The 18,588-nt window shown below is 51.2% G+C and overlaps 1 long non-coding RNA gene across 2 annotated transcripts; it reads left to right on the forward strand.

Moving 5' to 3' along the window:
- The first annotated feature begins 1,774 nt into the window (after window positions 1–1,774).
- On the forward strand, window positions 1,775–16,778 carry LOC121015540 (uncharacterized). Of its 2 annotated transcripts, XR_005783855.1 has the most exons (5): window positions 1,775–2,508; window positions 8,936–9,074; window positions 12,305–14,162; window positions 15,167–15,576; window positions 16,243–16,778. It is a non-coding gene; the product is annotated as an uncharacterized LOC121015540 (long non-coding RNA). The 2 variants fall into 2 exon arrangements; XR_005783856.1 differs by lacking the exons at window positions 1,775–2,508; window positions 8,936–9,074; window positions 12,305–14,162 and having other exon boundaries at window positions 14,967–15,291; window positions 15,451–15,576.
- The last annotated feature ends 1,810 nt before the right edge of the window (window positions 16,779–18,588 follow it).

An 18,588-nucleotide genomic window follows, 5' to 3' on the forward strand; every position in this document is an offset into this window, starting at 1 on the left:
GGGCAGAGAACAAGAAGAGAAGGGAGATCTGTCCAGCACTGGGAGGGTGGTTCATGCAACTGAGGAAAGTACTTTTACTCTGATTTGATCTCACTTGGTTGTAAGTTCCAACAGCCACATGTGGTCGGGGCCGCCACGCTGGGGAGCACACAGAGGTCTGTAGGGACAGACGAGGGTCAGCGGCCCCTCTTCCGCTATAGACCCCGCACGAACTGGACGTGGTGGAGCCCTACCGTGGTGAGATGGGGGCCGAATATGAGAAACTTCTGTTTCCCGGGACTTGGGCATCTGTGCCCGGAGCTCAAGAGAATGCAGTCACTACCGTGTGTGAAGAGCCTCAGACGTGAGCGGGCAAAGCTGCAAGGGCCCCAGGTAGGTGAGTTCCTGATAGAAGATGCTCATTCTGCTTCTGCTCTGAACATTAGGAGACGTTCTTTATTTTTTTTTTATTAAAATGTTTTTAATGTTTATTTATTTTTTGAGAGAGAGAGAGAGAGAGAGAATGGGGGAGGGGCAGAGAGAGAGGGAGACACAGAATCCCAAGCAGGCTCCAGGCTCCGAGCTGGCAGCACAGAGCCCCATGTGGGGCTCGAACTCACAGACCGCGAGATCGTGACCTGAGCGGAAGTCGGACGCTCAACCGACGGAGCCGCCCAGACGCCCCAGGAGACATTCTTTAAAATGGACTTTCATGAATCATCTGACGATCTGTCAAATAAAAAACAAACAAACAACGAAGGCTGTCCCTCCCCGGAGTGGAACGCTACCTCAGAGGGAGAAGGCATGTCTTCTGATGGCCTTTTGTGATCGGGTGGCTGTTGTGCCTAGGGTTCCTGAGACAGAAAACGGATTTGCCAGGGTAGCGATGTGAACCAGTGGGGTTTGAGCCACACAACAGGCACTGATCTGAGTGATTTATATGCATTCATCTGTGCGACCCTCAAGTTCCGCTATTATCCCATTTTCCAGGTAAGGCAATTCAAACATGGGTTAAGTGACTTGCTCAAGGTCGCAGCTGACGCAGCCAAGCCCAGGAATGGGGCTTGAACCCAGGCATCGCGGTCGCCTGGACAATCACTGGTTCCCTCTCGCTCTACTGAGTCCGCCTCTCGGGGGTTTGCTGTGGCTGTGACACTGTGTGTGGCTGTGACACTGTGTGTGTGCATGCGGGGCGAGCCTCCCAAAGACGGTGGATTTGTGCACAGCCTGGCAGGCGAGGAGCTGGAAGAACAAGGCACGGGCCATCGGTGCTGCCGTCGAGTGGGAGAGAATTGGCCTTGGAATCGGAGCCTCTGGTTTCGTACTGCTGAGGTGCTGGGAAATATTACTTATTTCATTTGGCTGCTGAGATTTCATAAAACATGCATGCAGAAGGGCTCTGCAAAGCATACGGTAGGATGGATCCTGAAGATTCCGGAACACTGGTCCACTGGCCATTAAGGGATGCCACAGACGTCTCGGAGATGACACGGTTACAGGACTTAGTGGTTTCCCTAAGATTTAGGCGCAGTTCCGAATTTTTTACATCCTGCAGCTCAAGGATTCCTCCCCCTCAAGCGTGAAAGAGAGGCCTGAGGGCTTTCTTGTAATTTCAGATTTCCTGTGCCTTCGAGTTGCCTTCATATCAGGGCAACCAAACGTCTGGTTTGTGACCCCGATCGCAAGCAGCAAAGCGATTCAAGAAGAAAGGGATCCCTTTGTTTATGTCACCACAGGCCGGCACAGCCCCTCAGAGCCCGTCCCTGAGACCGAAGGCACCTGGGTCCCGGGTGGGTGTCGCGTGGGTGCGTGGCTGCCACACCTCCGAGGCGCCACGCCTTCGTCGCGCCTGGCTCCAGCTGCGACCCGAGTGAGGGGCCCTGCGTGCGTCCCCCGAGCGTGCCGCCATGCTGTTGTGGTTGTGGTCACACCTCGTGGAAGAGCTAGAAGGCCATGGACATACGCAGAGGGTGGGGGGGCTGCCTTACCAGCAATGAGTTTAAAGTGTCCCTTAAAGCTGGAAAAGGACACTATGGATAAGCTGCATCAAAACCCATAAAAAAATGTTTGCAGTGAGAAATAAAGGGCAATTTATCAGATCCTGGAGGATCATTCCCTGGTTATACGTGACACAACGGGCAATGGTTAAGCTCAAACGGTGGGCTAGCCTTTGGGCTGCAGAATGTTGGCACGTTACCTTCCTCCTCTTCCCCATTGCTGCGAAGTGCGTGTTATATCTTCCTTGACAGAGAAGACTCAGGCTAAAAGATATCCCCAAAGCCCAGAGCTGGTGCCTGGAAGGATGTGTTTTTGTTTGTTTGTTTGTTTGAAGCAGGTTTCACGCTTAGCGCGGAGCCCAACGTGGGGCTTGAACTCACCGCCCTGAGATTAAGACCTGAGCTGAGATCAAGAGTGGGATGCTTAACCGACTGAGCCACCCGGGCGTCCCCTGGAAGGATGCGAAGATATGTAAGAGTTGTAGAGTCCCTGCTCTTTGCTCTACACCTGCTTGTCCGCCTTGAGTCTCAGGTGAGAAGCCTTGGGTAACCAGTTCTGGGGGATATCTCTAGCACGCAGTAACACTGTGGGTGGACAGCGGCAGATGACTCACCAGGTTCACAGGACAGCTTAGGGTATATCAGGGACCAGCCCCCTCTTCCAGTAGTAGAGACTTCTTAGTGCCAAGGCCTACTCCACCAAGAGGAGTTCCAGTCTTGTGTATGCTAACGGACAGAGAGTTTCTAAAAATGCACGGGTGTGATGTGATGGCTCAGATTTTGTTGAGATTTAATATGTGAAACCCTGGTCCAAATTCTATATTCTCTGCAGTTTCTTCTCAGGTTGGCCCTTCCCATCACCATAATAGCCCTGGTTTGAACAGGAACATCTGTAGTCATCAACGTGAAGGACAAATCCAGGCTGTGGTGTTTTCCTTTTTGATGTTCTTCCCTCCTTCTTAGGGAGTTCTTGATAGTATGCAATGTACAACGTTGCCAATTAAGTTATGAAAATTTTCAATGCTTCTAGCCATTACAGATTTCCAGGCACCCATTATGACATTTTAAGAGTAGGTCTGTCTACTTCAACGCAAGTGTGGTACTTAGAGAGCTCGAGTTACAGACACTTTGGGTATCAGAGGAACCAGGTTCAACGTGGGCTGTAAAGGAAGAGGACAAACGGGGTTAGGCTATCATGAGTGGAGCCTGGCAAAATAGAGGGAGCAGAGGGAGCTGTCACGTGGACAGAGGCCTGCAGGCTGGGATGGCACCACTGGGCATGAGCCCTCTTGTCCTGTCCTCTCACTTCCAGAGCCCTGGGCACAGACAGAGCTTGTGGCTCAGCTCTGTCCCCACCGAGTGAGGCAACCACCACCATCCGATTGGCATGGACCCTCACAGGGGCAACTCTTCTCCATCTCAGCCCTAGTTTGGTAAAACAACGGGATTATTTTACAGATCCCTCAGGTCGCGGAGGCAAAAGACAGAGGGCAGTCCAGAATTTTCTGCACTTTGAATTAGATTGACTAAATACATTACATTAGATTAGAAAACATGTGTGACAAAACACCACTCTTCCCACGACTACAGGAACTCATAGCCAGTGAGGAAAACGGTCTGAAAGGCTTGCCACAGAAGGGTTACGGGCTTGTCTCTCTCTGGACGGTGGGTTATGAGTGTTGGTTTTTTGCTACTTTTGTTGGGCTACGTTTTTTGATTTTCAGTCAAGACTCAAATTGCTTTTGTAATAACAACAGAAAGAAAATGGCGTGCACTTAATGAAAGAAATAATAAAATAACTTTTTGATATTCAGGCGGTTTTACTTTTGTTTTCTAGCATAAACAGTCTAGAATAAGACTGAAAATAAATTGGACTTACAAAACAAAAAGGCAGAGCAAAATCTTTAATTTTGGAAAAATTTAAAAAACTGAAACCTTGGGGTGCCTGGGTGGCTCAGTTGGTTAAGCATCCGCCTTTGGCTCAGGTCATGATCTCCGGGTTCGTGGGTTCAAGTCCCGCGTCCGGCTCTGTGCTGACAGCTCGGAGCCTGGAACCTGTTTTGGATTCTGTGTCTCCCTCTTTCTCTGCACCTCCCCTATTCATGCTCTGTCTCTCAAAAATGAATAAAAAATGTTAAAAAAAACAAAAACAAAAACAAAAACCTTTCTAAATAGCTGCAGGAGAGTGCCATACCACCAATGCTAAAAAAAAGTATCGAAGCCTTTGATTTTTCAAAATTGTTAAATACTGCATAGATACACACAGCACTTGCTTAAGATGCAAAAGGTATATCGGCACAATAAATATCTATGTGCCTGCCACCCGATTTATAAAATACAGTATTACCTTGATTTCTGAAGCTCCCCGGTTGCCCCTCCAGTCCCACCTACCTCCTGCTCCCCTGAAATAACTACTATCCTGAATTTTCTGTGTTTTTATCCCTCTGCTTTTCTTTGATGTTTTGTACCAATAAATATTATTGAATTTGTACATTTTTAGACTTTAAATAAATGGAATAATATTACATATATTCTTCAACAACTCACTAAGATTCATTCATGTTATTATTGTGACTGCAGATCTTTTCACAGTTGTATAATATTCCACTACATGACTGTATGGATATACCACAGTTTATTTCTCCATTCCACCGTTGGTTACTTTTTTTTTTCTTTAACAAACAGTGCTGCTAAAAAGCTTCCCTAGGACTTGGAGTGCAGCGTCAGAGGATAGGTGTATCTTTAAAATTAATACGTAATGAATATTTGCAAACCACACATCTGATAAGGGTTAATATCCAAAATAAATAAGGAGCTCATACAACTCAATAGCAAAAGAACACATACTCCAATTTCAAAATGGGCAAAGAACCTGAACAGGTACTTAGCCTCATCAAAAAGACAAGAGGTTACAAGTGTTGGTGAGGATGTGGAGAAAAAAGAACCCTCACACACTGTTGGTGGGTTTGTAAGTTGGTGCAGCCACTGGGGAAAACAGTACAGAGGGTCCTCAAAAAACTAAAAATAGAACTACCACGTGAGCCAGTGATTCTACTTCTGGCTATAAATCCAAAGGAGAGGAAATCACTGTCCCGAAGAGGTACGTGCACCCCCCGTGTTTGTTGCTGCATTCTTCACAAAAGCAAAGACGTGAAGACAACCCAAGTGTCTGTCAGTAGATGAATGCATAAACATGCGGTGTAGATGCACGGTGGAAGGACATTCTACCATTTGAGGATGGACCCGGAGGACATTATGCTAACTTTATTAAGTCGGAGAAAGAAATATTATCTGACCCCACTTACATGTGGAATCTGACAAAAGCCAAACTCCTAGTAATAGAGGTCAGATGTGTGGTTGCCTGAGGCGGGGAGTCAGGGGTGGGGGGACTGGGTGAAGGTGGTCAAACTTGCCGTGACAAGATAAAAACCTCCTGAGCATGTAGCGTCCAGCGTGGTGACAATGGGTCGCAATACTCTATTGTACATCTGAAAGTTGCTAAGAGAGAGCTTAGGAGTTCTCATCACAAGCAAAAAAATCGTAACCATGTGAGGTGATGGATGTTATAGACCTATTGAGGTGATCGTTTCACAAAACATCCAACTATCAAATCATCATGCCATATGCATTAAACTTATAAATACTATGTCAATTTTATCTTTTTAAGTGTATTTATTTATTTTGAGGGAGAGAGAGAGAGAGAGAGAGAGAAAGCAGGGGAGGGACAGAGAAAGAGGAAGAGAGAGAATCCCAGGCAGGCTCCATGCTGTCAGTGCAGAGCCCGATGCGGGACTCGAACTCACGAACTGTGAGATCACGACCTGAGCTGAAATCAAGAGTTGGATGCTTCACCAACTGAGCCACCCAGGTGCTCTGTCAGTTATATTTTAGTAAAACTGGAAAAAAAAAACCCAAATTCATAGATAACACCACAATATGCTCCAAACACGCTGTGTGGACGTGTTACATACAGCCTGCAGTTATAAGCTTTTCCGTGTGGCCACATCCTCAGCATATTTGGATTTGTCAGACCTGAATTCGTGTCTCTGCCGATGGGGAAATACGGCCCCACCGTGGTTTATGCGTTCATGTCCTTGATGACCTGTACTGAGGTCGAACAGCTGCTCATGTGTGAGTCTCACAGCTGTGTTTTCTCCTGTGCCGTCCACACCCCTGGCTCATTTGTCTGTTGAGCTGCGTGGCCGCCTTCTTCGAGATTTATGGGACCTCTCTGTACGTTACGGGCCTGCACACGCCTTCTTCCAGTTTCTGGCTGGGTCTTCCCACTTTCTCTGACATGTTTTAATTAACAGACGGTGCCAATTTTAATGCCATATAATTTATCAACTTCTTTTTCCGTGGTTTTCATTCTGGATCCGTCACTGCCCAACTGCCGTGAAGCTACTGGTTTATCTCTTCTCCTAAAAGTGTTATGGCTCTGTCTTTCTTAAGTTTTCAATCCACTTGAAACGGATTTATGCGTGTCACTTCCTATTTCATATGGAAATAGGCACCGAACTGTTAACGCAGTTCCTCCGGTCAGACAAGCACTTACACAGATCAGGTTCCATAACTTCACTTGATGAAAATGGATTTTGCCAACTTCTGGTGCCTGGTTTTTTTTCTAGTCCTTTTAGGTTATTTGAGACTTCTACTGTGCTAACCAACACAGGCAAGCTTCCCTTCCTTCTTTGTGTTTTCAAACATGTGTGTTGAGTATTTTCTGCGGCTCCAAGGGAAACACAAACAGCTTGATCGGAACAGAATCCGGTGGCAAGCCTCTGCAAATTGTTCTTCCAAATGGATTTCTCTCCACTAATCAAAACTCTAGAGGTGCACCTTTTCAAGCACCTGCAAGTTCACTAATCAGTATTACGAACTGACTTTCTTCTAGGTCATCTGTTGCAAAGATGAAGTCTAGTTCTCCCCCCAGAATCTGATGTGCCTGGCTCCGTCACTCCACTGACCCTCAGGAAATTCAGGGGCCTTTGACGGTTCCCTAGCCAGGACGAGAGCTGAAATCACCTGCTTCGCTCTGTGGAATCAGACATGCTTCCACGAATATTTTTTCCATTTGTGAATGACATGGGGGGTGGGGCGTGTGCGGGTGTGTGTGTCTGAGCATCTTCCTAGTATTTTATTTGTGCAGAAGCAGACTGGTATTTGGTTAAGATTTCAGGTCCCGGAGAAGGACTACTTGGGATCAAGTTCTTATTCCTCTACTAGACCTTTGTGACCTTGGGCAGGGAACGTCATCTCTTCACATCTTAGTTTCTCCAGCTAGACATGGACACCAGAATTGTTGCCATCCGTGGGGGGATGTGGTTGGGCCTGGAGAATCCCCGAAATGGCATAAGGGTGCACCCCCTCTCTCTCAGATCCCCCACATGGGCTGTGTCCCCAGCCCCCATGTCTTCTGCTCCCCCCGGAAGAGAACGCCTGCCTGCTCCTGTCTGACGGTGACGGGCTGCAGAGAATGGGGTCCAGTCTCTAAAGTACGTCATATGGGGCGTGTTTTGTTAGGGCTGAAACTGCTATGAGCTGCAACAAGGCTTTGCTGCCCATATATTCATGGCACTTAGGTCACCTTGTAATAACGCAACACGGTAAATCAGTCGTGTGACACATGTGTCACATTCTTCCACGGCCACTTTGGTGGCTAGTCTCTTAGTTCTGTGGGTTCAGGCATGTTTTCATATTTTACTGTTAGAATTGTGTTAGGGGGCACCTGGGTGGCTCAGTCGGTTAAGCATCTGACTTCGGCTCAGGTCATGATCTCATGGTTCGTGGGTTCGAGCCCCGTATCGGGCTCTGTGCTGACAGCTGGGAGCCTGGAGCCTGCTTCGGATTCCGTGTCTCCCTCTCTGTCTGCTTCTCCCCTGCTCACGCTCTATTTCTCTCTTTCTCAAAAAATAAATAAACATTAAAAAATTACGTTAGGATGAAGAGCCATTTATTCAAGTATGAGCTCACATGTGGGTTTCCTAAGTTAAATACTGACAAGTGGATTGCCAGACTATAATCATTTGCTCTCCCTTTTCGAGAATCTTTATTTTAATGCATTGTAAGACCCAGACCAATCTGGGGGTTTCACATCAGTCGTTTCCTTCCTTAGTTTGTGAGTTAGAAGCAAGGGTGTCTTTAGGACGTGTGTGTCTTTGGACAAAGCACCCTCTTTGCTCCCGCTGCCTCTGTCATATCGCAAAACTCCAGGGACACCGTTCACTTTCTGTTCTATGTGTCCCATAGAAATCCCCTTTGTGACAGAACATTTTTACAGGTGAGATGGGTTTAAAGGTCCACCTCCTTAAGACGAACTTTTCAATGGAGAAGGACAAAGCCACTTCTTTTGGTTTGGAAATTATAGGCATTTCGATGAACAGCACACACACACACACACACACACACACACACACCCCACTGGTTAACGCTTCCTTTACATTTTGGCCTCCTAAGGTACTTTCCAAATAAAAGGCAATCCAGAGAGGAAACCTTGGGCCGTTTGCCTTGATTCACACTCTCCTACAGATTGCTCCCCGTACAGAGATAATGAGGTTACGTGCAATGATTGTATCTTATAAGTGTATAGTTTTATTCATTGTCCTCGGTGACCCGCCATCTGCCCTCAAGCATACAGGGCGCTCTTGTAACTTGGGAATCTTCAGGGATCACGAGACCTCCTCCTCCGCTTCCCCAGAGGGCTCAGTGGGAAGGAACCCAGCCTGTCACATGAAAACGGAAACACGGTATTACCGTGAACTGACTCTGCCCTTTTTTCAGGGGTCCCACAGCCACACACGGAAATAATCCCTTTGGAGAACAGCTTTTCTGTCCTTCGCACCTGTGAGGCCAAGACTGGCCGAATGTAGCAAATTTAACTTTTATCTCATAATTTCTTTCTACTGTATTTCTTACATTACTTTATCTTTTACTTCCCCCCCCCCCACCTCCCTCCTAAGTTCACCCTTTGCTCAGGATGTCGCAAGCCGAGTTCTACAAACCTTAAGATTCAGAACGAGATGTCTCACTTAACCAATTCGTCTTTGCTGCTTTCACAGCCCGCGTTTCGAATTGAAGAAGAAACTAGAAGGAAGGAAGGTTAGTGGGAAACTATTCCAGAAGAGCTGGAGGCTTTGAGGCCGAGACCCTTCATGCCTATGTGGTTGAATAGACTGTTTCCTGGCGAACGTGTTTAGTGTCCGTTGAAAAGAGAGCTTCCCCCCAAAGGAGGATCAAAAGTCACTGCCCCAGGGGTTTCCTAGAGTTGAGCCTTGCCTTACCCGAGTCCCATGCTGGCACTGGCAGAAAGCCCCGAGTCCCTAATCACAGCAGGGGATGCCAGATCCGCAGGTCAAGGCCAAAACAAAACGAACACACAACCTTCACACAACCTTCTAGGAAAGACGGTGAGAGTTTTCCCTGTGCAGATTTAAGTACAGTTTTGGACTTGGCCTGGGGTGGTCACAGAAAACACGTAACGAGACCCTTTCACGGAGAGATTAAAAAACTGGAGGTCAGCCAAGTCAGGTGGCACGAAGGCCATTACGACGTCATCGAATGTGAAACCACCGCCCGCTTCTAGCGCTGCAGGACAAGGGCTCCTCCCCCGCCGTCCGCGACTCGTGTTATTTCCACCTTCTGGCACGTGCCCTTGTGGTAAGCGCCTTCCTGCTGCGGATCTGGCTTTATTTTAGGAGGCGGTTTCTGTAAAGGCCGCGGAACCAGAGCTGAATATTGTCTCAGGCCGGTTCCCCAAGAAGCAGACAAGATTTGCTGGAGGAAATCTCCAGCAGGTGTGCTCGCGACCCCTGGAAGGAGGCACGGGGGGGGGGGGGGGCAGACCGGGCGGAGGGCGAAGGTGGACGGCGGTGCAGCTGGGACAGGGGCCTCGGCCAAGCTCCCTGGGTTCCCTGGAGTCGGGGAGGCTGGGACTTTGAGTTTCCACTAGACCCCTGGCTGCTGGCGGCTTCCAGGGCGGGGACAGGGCAGCTTCCAGAACCGGTGCTGTGGTCGTGGGCTCCGGCAGCCGGCTGGCTGCAGCCTCCGGCCAGTCCCCGTCATGATCTGGCGATTCAGAGGCTCAGGGAGATGCCTTCGTCCAGGCTGCTGCAGGATTTGAATAACCAAGCTGAGCGGCCCTGTGTTTTGGGTTGCATTAGCTGTCCTGAGCGCGAAGGGATGAAATCAGGAAGTGTCTTCTTAAGGGAGAGCCGGATAGTGAGACTGAGCAGGGAAACCTGCATGTCGCGGGGCTGGACTCACGACCCCCAAGAGGGGCCTCTTTAAGCAAGACCCACCTCTGGGTCTCCCACCTCCTCCTGGAGGTTGGTTCCTGTTGGGTCGAGTTGTACTTCTGCACGCTGCCACCGGGCGGCAGTGTTGTGTAACCTTTAGCAGCAGGTGCTCCGGAGATCAGACCCCGTTTCCACCCTGTTCACGTCACCTAAACCCCCATCACCTCATCTAGAAAGCGGGGATAGTAATATCGCTTACTTTGCACGGCCGTTAGGAATATTGATTGAACTGTACTTGGAAGCACCTAGACGAATGGCTCGGAAATAGCTGGTCGCTCAGGCCAGAGGGTGCTATGGAAAGCGGGTCCGTCTTGAATGTGAGTGACAATCCTTAGCAGGTTTTCTTAAGAAAGATGCTGTCTTTTCTGTGACTGAAAGAGGTGGGAAGAGAGACGGAGTGGGTTGGATGATGGACGAAAATCCAGCTTGAGAATGGAGATAAACTGAAGAACGGCTACTTTTATTTTTTTTATTTACTTTTATTAAAAAATGTTTAATGTCTATTTATTTGACAGAGAGAGAGAGAAAGAGAGAGAGAGAGCAGGGGAGGGGCTGAGAGAGACAGGGAGACACAGAATCAAAGCAGGCTCCAGGTTCCAAGCCGTCAGCACAGAGCCCGACCCGGGGCTCAAACCCACGAACCGGGAGGTCATGGCCTGAACTGAAGCCGGATGCTCAACCGACCGAGCCACCCAGGTGACCTAGAAAAGCTACTTTTAGCCAACAATACGTAGGAAACAAGCGGCACAGCGTCATTGACCTGGGGGCATTTGAACAGCACAGCGTCATTGACCTGGGGGCTGGGCAGAGGAACAGCATTTGCCTCGTGGGAGGTGTATGCTTTGGGACTGAATTGGGATAAACCGGGCTGAAGGTGTAGGTCGCGCCCTTGATGTCATGACCCATCGGACACCAGGCTCCCGGCGCCTGCACACCTCCGCCCATGAAAAAACATCCTGGCCTCAGGGCCAGGGTACGGAGGGTCCAGGCGTCAGAGACACAACTTGCGTGCTGCACCTACATAGACGTGACTCCATCTGCCGGAGCCACTTCTGTCCCCCGCGATGGTCAGCGAAGGCTGATCGTGTCACAACGACCCGATGCTTTCTTCCGTCCCGTCCCCTCTTCCCGCCCTCCTGATGTCCTGGTGAGGGCCGCTCTCCCCTCTTACCGCAGGCGGGATTCACTCAGTACATGGTTTCTGTTTTCCCTCAGCGGTAACAGAAATAGAGGAGTTTCTGATGATGCAGAAAACCCCAGGGATCAAGGACCTTTCGGCCCTGCAGACGTCCGTCTGTGCGACTTGTCCCTTGTCAAGTTCAAAACTCGAGTCTCCAGAAGGACGGAGAAGCCTGGGGTTGCCTTTCGTAACACACAAATGGCGTGACAGATTATCACCATGAAAACTCCATTAATGCATGATTAACAGGAATGTTGGGATTTAAATACCCGAATCACCATGCTGCTCCCTCTGTTCTTGTCTCAGCACAGGATGGTTCCTCCAGACGGGCTTCCCTGGGGGTGTTTCAAGGAGAACTTAGCGTCGGGAAGGATGAGGGTTTTTATTTATGAAAAATAAATATTTTTCCGGCTGCCGTCACCCCCACCCTCACCGGCCATGTTGATAGCCGTTCGTGTGAATGGTATTGGCCAGATGTGGGGGCCCAAGGTGGAGGGCAGAGCTGCACAAGACCGTGGGGCTGGCGTCTCGCCCGCTGGGGGGGTGGGGTGGGCGGTGGAGACTTCACGCACGGGAGGGGTCAGGAGGCGAAGGTAAGAGAGGCCCAGATCGTCGCTGATCCCGGATTTGCTGAGGTTGGATTCGTCATCCTGCCCCTGGGTGGAAAAGGCCAGTGGGACCTTGTGACCGCACGCCTTGTGTTTTCTGGTGGCGGGGACGCTTGGTCCTCTGCAAACGGGGTTATTTTTTACACGGAGTACACGGGAATCACATATTTCACAAATTTGCATTGAAGTCTTAAGATAGTCTAGCCCCTGTGCCGATTTTCTTTTTTTACTTTTGTTTTTCAACAGAATGGATTCAGTTTCTGCCCCCCCAGGGTTTACATTTCGGTGAATAAGGCGGACAAGACATCAGGCCGCATAAATCGGTGCATCGATACGATGGCGGTGATGATGCTGATTATTGGTAACGGACTGCGTCTGCCGAGAGCCGTGGGCCCTCAGTCACTCGGCTCAGTGCTTTAAGCGCATCGACTCTGTCTGGTCGAGAGCACCTGCGTGGATTCGGTGCTCTAGGTTAAGAGACTGGCCCCAGGTCGCACGGTCGGGGGTGTGGCAGGACGTTTCACGAGTGCGGCGTGCGGCCAGCACCCGGGTGCTTCTTTGCACGCTATTGCCGTTGGAGACGTCCCGGGTGCGTGCGGATGAACGGGAGGCGCAGTCAAGCCAGAGTGAGGCCGGCAGGATTTGAGCGAAACTCAAGGAGAGGAGTGGGAACTAGTGGGATGCAGGACGGTGAGATGGATGGAGGGGGCCACGCGGGCTCAGGGCGGCCTGGAGCTTAGTGCGCTGGGGTCCGGGGATGCGGGGAAAGGCCTGGGAGGAGGTGGCCGGGGGGAACAGAACGGCGACCACACGCCGCAAACACACGGTCCCGAGCTCGCGAAGAACAGGCGCTGAGAACTCGGGCAAACGTGTGGGATGCAAAGGCCGGGAAAGCGTCAGGGTCTCCTCTCAGGCTGACCTTTGCGTGGCCCGTGCTGACCTTTCCCTGCTCCGGGTCAGTGCGCGGTGAGCCGGCATGAGCAGGGCAAACCAGACGGAATCATGGAAGGAGGGAGGAGATGCGGAGGAAAAGGACAATTATGGAGCGACTCTTCCCTGGAAGGGTTTGCTAGGTCTCAACCTCGTCCTTCTTGAAACTCTGGCCTTCAGGGCCTCCGGAAGTCCCCCTGGCCTACGCTTCCTCCTGGGCCCGATGGCTTACTGTCCCAGCCACGGGGGCCTGTAGGCCCACCGTCTCCTCACTCGCTGGCCCCGTCCTGGCTCTCGCCCTGTTCTCCACCATCACCTGCCCCTGGAGTCATCATCAGGAGTCCGGGTCATGGGCTCCATTAAACACCTGCCTTTGCATACCTCACAGGGGCCCACCCCCAAGGACTCTCACACCCCCCTTTCTCTGTAATGACCCCCCTCGTTATGGCCTTATAGCAGACACCTGCCGTGCTCGTGGGTGGCCATGGCCAACGTCTTTTACATACTTCGCATGTAGGAAGTTCACCTCCGCATTCAGAAGCCAAGCTCTCCAGCCCTGTCCCACGCGGGAAGCACACCCCCGGGGGGGCGAAGGCTTGCCAGTCCCTTCCTTCCGAGGGAGGCCTGGTTTGGAGGTCGCCAGGCGAGCCAGGCTCCACGCGGGGCTTCGGGCCGGCTGATGCAGCTGGTTTCAGACGGGTCTGGGTTTGGGGGACAGCAGCATTGACAAGATGGGATCCCTGCCCCGGAGGTGACGTCAGGACTCACAGGTCTCACGGCAGGCGGGTCTCCACATCCTGGGTGTGGCCGCAGAAGCGCTGAGCCCGCGTGGAGCTTTGCTGCCTGGTGTGGCGCGTCCTTGCAGGCGTGGGGGAGGGGAGGTGATGGAGGCACAGGGGTGGGTTTCCTCTGCCTTTGACTTGACTGCCCTCAGCCTTCCCAGCGATCAGAGAGGTTCATAGTCCCTACTAAAGCTGCTTTGTATACGTGCACTAAATCATCCCGTTGCACACCTTTAAAAACATCACATGGTACCAAAAAAATTTTTTTTGTTTTAGATAAAACAAAACGTTGCCGAGCAGACCCTTGTTCGCAGCAGAATCTCCAACGGTTGGAGACTTTTGCCTCCTTCCCCGCTGGTGGAGAGTGGAGCTGAGTGCCAGGCTGCCTAGCGGTGAGGGGTGTGGTGGGCATCGGCTTCAAAGGGCGGGTTTACTTCTGTTTTACCGTCCCTTGAGGCTGTGTCACCTGGTGTCTCTGAGCCTGTGTTGTCCCTTTTAAGCCTCAGCCTCCCCAGCGGTTTCCCTACCAGTCGATTAGTGACAGTGCCCTTTATGCCATGGTGCCCCTGGCGGGGTCCCCAGGCTGTGACCCAGTGATCCAGCTGACGTGACTCAAGTCCTGCATAGCGCCTGGAAGTCTCTCAATAAAGAACATCTGTCCGCACGCAGCGCGAGGCCCTGTCTTCCTGACCAGAGCGTGAAGCTCTGGTCTTGCCCACTGGGCAACTGGAGCGACTTCAAGGCCATTTCTTTGTCACTCTCACCACCACCACGCCCTTGCAGCCAGCACAGCCTCTCTGTCCACCCCCCCTCCCCCCCCCCACCGCCGTGCACCCACCTCCCCGAAGTCCTCTTGTCTCTGTCCTTCGGGGAAGCATCTTGTTCATGTTTGTTTATTTATTTTGAAAGAGAGAGAGAGAATCATGAGCAGTCTCCATGCTTTCAGCACAGAGCCCAACGCAGGGCTGATCCTATGAACCATGAGATCATGACCTGAGCCAGAATCAAGTCAGACACATAACCCACGGAGCCACCCAGGCACCCCAACATTTTTATTTTTCTTTAAGTTTATTTATTTTGGGAGACAGCACATGCAGGCACACGCACACACACACACACACACACACACCAGCAACGGAGGAGGAGCAGAGAGAGGGGGAGAGAGAGAATCTCAAGCTGGCTCCACACTGTCAGTGCAGAGTCTGACTCGGGGCTCGATCCCATGAACTGTGAGATCGTGACCTGGAACTGGATCAAGAGTCAGACGCTTAACCGACTGAGCCACCCAGGGGCCCAGGGGAAAGCATTTTCAAAGGATATCCACCCACAGTCTCTTTTAAGTCTGGAATCCAGGTTATCACCCCCCCCCCCCAGGTAAAACTGTTATTTGTCACAGGAATATCGCTACTATATACCTACTTCTGTAGCGTTGGTACTGATGGCTCACTTTGATTCAACGGCTGCTCCCCCCCAGACTCTAGTACACGGTCTGGACCTGCACGGACTCATCTGATTCCAACGGTATCCTTCAGTGCACGTTGATAGCATTTTCCCCGCTTTACGGTCGAGGATGTAGACACTTTAGGGAGGCTGTGATTTCCCGGGTGAAACGCGTATATGTAAATGGCCGAAGCAGGATTTGCCTCTACGTCTGTCTGACTATATTGCTGTCGGCCTTAGGAGGCAGGTTGGCATGGCCTGAAATCCTTGGGGGATTCGGAAATCCTGGAGTGAGGATGGAGACCACCACTCTCGCCCGGCAGGTGCCACACGGGGAAAACAGCGGGCGGGCCTCCTTTACACAGGGTGTGTATCAAACAGGAACCCTTCTGAGTATCGCTTCCTGAAGCAGTTTTCACTCCGGTCTTCTGCACCTCTGATTTTCTACCCCTGCCAGATCCTTCTCAGTGGCGTGAAAACACCTGCCATGTCTCCCTGGCTGGGAAAGCAAGCAGACCCAGAAAGGAGCCTCTCAACCCCACATCTCCGTCCTGCTTCCAGCACACTTGCTGGCCCCTTTGCAGTCCAAGCACTGGGTTTGCTAATCTCCTCCCTCATCTCTCTGCCTCTCCCTCAAGTTCGCCCTTGTTAACGGCACCCAGGGAGGCCACACTGCCAGTCTGGCATTTCTGTAGGCCTCGTCTTGCCTGGCGTATTCAGAAACGTGAGCGGCTTGGTCCCTTTATCTCAAGAACTGTCCCCTCTTAAGACCTCGTCCTAAGAGACTCGTAAAAACTGACAACAAACTGAGGGTTGATGGGGGGGAGGGACAAGAGGGTGGGGGATGGGCATTGAGGAGGGCACCTGCTGGGATGAGCACTGGGTGTTGTATGGAAACCAAGTCGACAATAAATTTCATATTAAAAAAAAAAGACCTCGTCCTGGTTTTCCAACCCTCCCAGGGGGCGTGCCCCCCCCCCCCCGACTTGGCTCTAACTCCTGCTATGCGTATGCTAATGACTCCCAAACCAGACTAGCATTCTCCTGGGACTCTGCCTGAGCCCCTAAAAGGACGCCCTTGAAGCTCCGACAGATGTCTCAAGTTCACACTTCAAAACCCAAATTCCCGGACCCCCGACACACTCCACACCTGCTCCTCTGACATCCTTCTCGGTGCTCAGTCCAAACACCCAGGTGCTTCCCTTAACTCCTCTTGGACCCTCCACATCCACCCTCTCCGTAAGTCCCATCTGGTACAAATCAAACCTGTCTGACGCCCCATCGCTCCTTAGACTCGTCACCGGCACGCGCCCAGACCCGGGCACCCGCACCTGTCACCTGCGTCACAGCAGCCCGTGAACCGGCCTTGTGGCTTCCGTCCTGACCGCCCCTCGGCATATTCTCAGGCAGCCGGAGAGATGTGCTTGAAGACATGGGCCACGTCCACCGCGTGGAACCGTCTAATTCCATCCAGAGAGCAAGTTGCTTACGGGGCCTTCGGGAGCTGGTCTAACTCTTCCTCTCTGGCTTCCTCTCCATTCTTTCTTCCCTTTGCCCCCCCCCCCCCACCCATCCACGCCGATTTTAACCCCCTGGAATGTTCTGGAAACACTCCTGTCCTGTCACGTCCTGTCCTCTCTTCTGGAGCCGCGTTCCCTGTGAAGCCGTGGGCTTGCCTTCTTCTCCCCAGTCCTCTGCGTACATTTGGCTGTTCCCCTCTCCCGTCTCCATCTCTCTACGGTACCAACCGCACCCGTTGCTGTGCTGGCTGCCCATCCCCGCTACGCCTTCCGCGTGGGCTCAGTACCATCCAAGCTGTTTTTTAATACTTGTCTGTGTGTTTCTCGTCAGCTTCTTCTCCCGGCAAAGACGCTCTGTGTGAGCTTACTTCTTCACGGTGCCAAGAATCATATCATATCTCTGGCATTTGTTAAATATTTGTTGCATTTAATGAAATGGGGCAACAAACCTCTCATCCAGGCTTGCGGAAACACGCAGGTGTCTGCCTGTCTGTGAGTGTGTATGCGTCTGAGCGACAAAAGCCAAACTTAAGGGTTGCAGACGATATTATTCAGCTGCATCACCTAAACCACAGACCTCTGTTAACTCGCAAGTTCCAACTCCTTTCTCTTGTCGTTTCCTTCAAGGGCTGAAGCCCACGGAAGTCCTGAGCCCTTGGTGGCCGTGGCATGAAGGACCCAGCTCCCAGAGGAGTCTAGAATTTGTCTCGCTGCCATGGATCCAGTTATACACATGTAACTGCTGATGTTTTCTGGCCCCTCCTAGCCCTCCTCCTGATAAATTCCCTGGGTTTGTACCATGGGCTGCCTGCCTCTGCTTCCCTGCTGGACATTCAGTCCTCCCAAGAGTGAGATTCTCCAAAGCTTAACTTGCCTGGCAAGTCCTTGACTCCCACCCCCTTACCCGCAGCCCGATTTCTTGTGCACCTGCTGCTAAGTAAGATGCTTCTGTGAGAGGTCAGATGGCTTGAAGTCTGGCCCCGATTTCCTCCTGACTCTGAGTTCTACATCCTGCCTACACTCTTGGTTTAAATCAGCATTACTTCCTGCCGCATCGGATCGTCCCTGTCACTGGTACATCGTAAGCCAAACTCTACTTTTGCTCAGGGGGGCAATTGCACAGAAATCGAAATAGAGCGAGGGAGCAAGCTGTGCAGACGTTCCCGGCGAAGAGAGGTAAATGGTTTAGGCAAAGAAAAGAATGGCTAATGTTAGAATTTGAGGAGGGGTAGATAGTGGGGCGGACGGGATCCTTTCACATTATAGTCAACAGCACCAACGTTTTTGCTTGTTTTGTTTGGTGCTTTGTTTTTGCTTTTTTTATACAGGGAATCATTTTACACTTTTTGCACACCCAAAAAAGGTAGATATCAATAGAAAGAGCACAAGGCCTGCATTCGGAAGCCTTCGACTTTATACCTTCCTACTTCCCCTTACTATCTGTGTGGCCTCGAGTATGTCACTGCACTTGAGACACCGAATTCAACCTGTAGCAACAGGGAGATGATAACAAATGAAACTGCTGTGTGTCAGGCACACCCCGCCGAATGCTTACACGTTTTCCAAGCAACCCTGAAAGATGGAACTACTATCCCCACGTCAGAGGTGGACGGGTCGTTTTCCTCTGCGTCGGCCAGGCCCAGTGGAAGTGCTTTGTGAATGGTAAGCCACCTGCCAGTGGTCAGTCACACGCGAGGCCAGGTTGGTTCCCCGCTTCCCAAACTAGCGCGTGCGCTGCTGAAATCACGACGCTGCCAGAGAGATCCGGATGCGCTTTCGTTGGGTGTGAATGTTACCGTTTGACAAGTATTTAAAAAACAGTTTTTAAGGAGGCAGATCTTCTGGAGTACAATGCAAA

This window comes from Herpailurus yagouaroundi, unplaced genomic scaffold (genome assembly GCF_014898765.1).
Source record: "Herpailurus yagouaroundi ecotype Mexico unplaced genomic scaffold, PumYag 207, whole genome shotgun sequence".
NCBI lineage: Eukaryota > Metazoa > Chordata > Mammalia > Carnivora > Felidae > Herpailurus > Herpailurus yagouaroundi.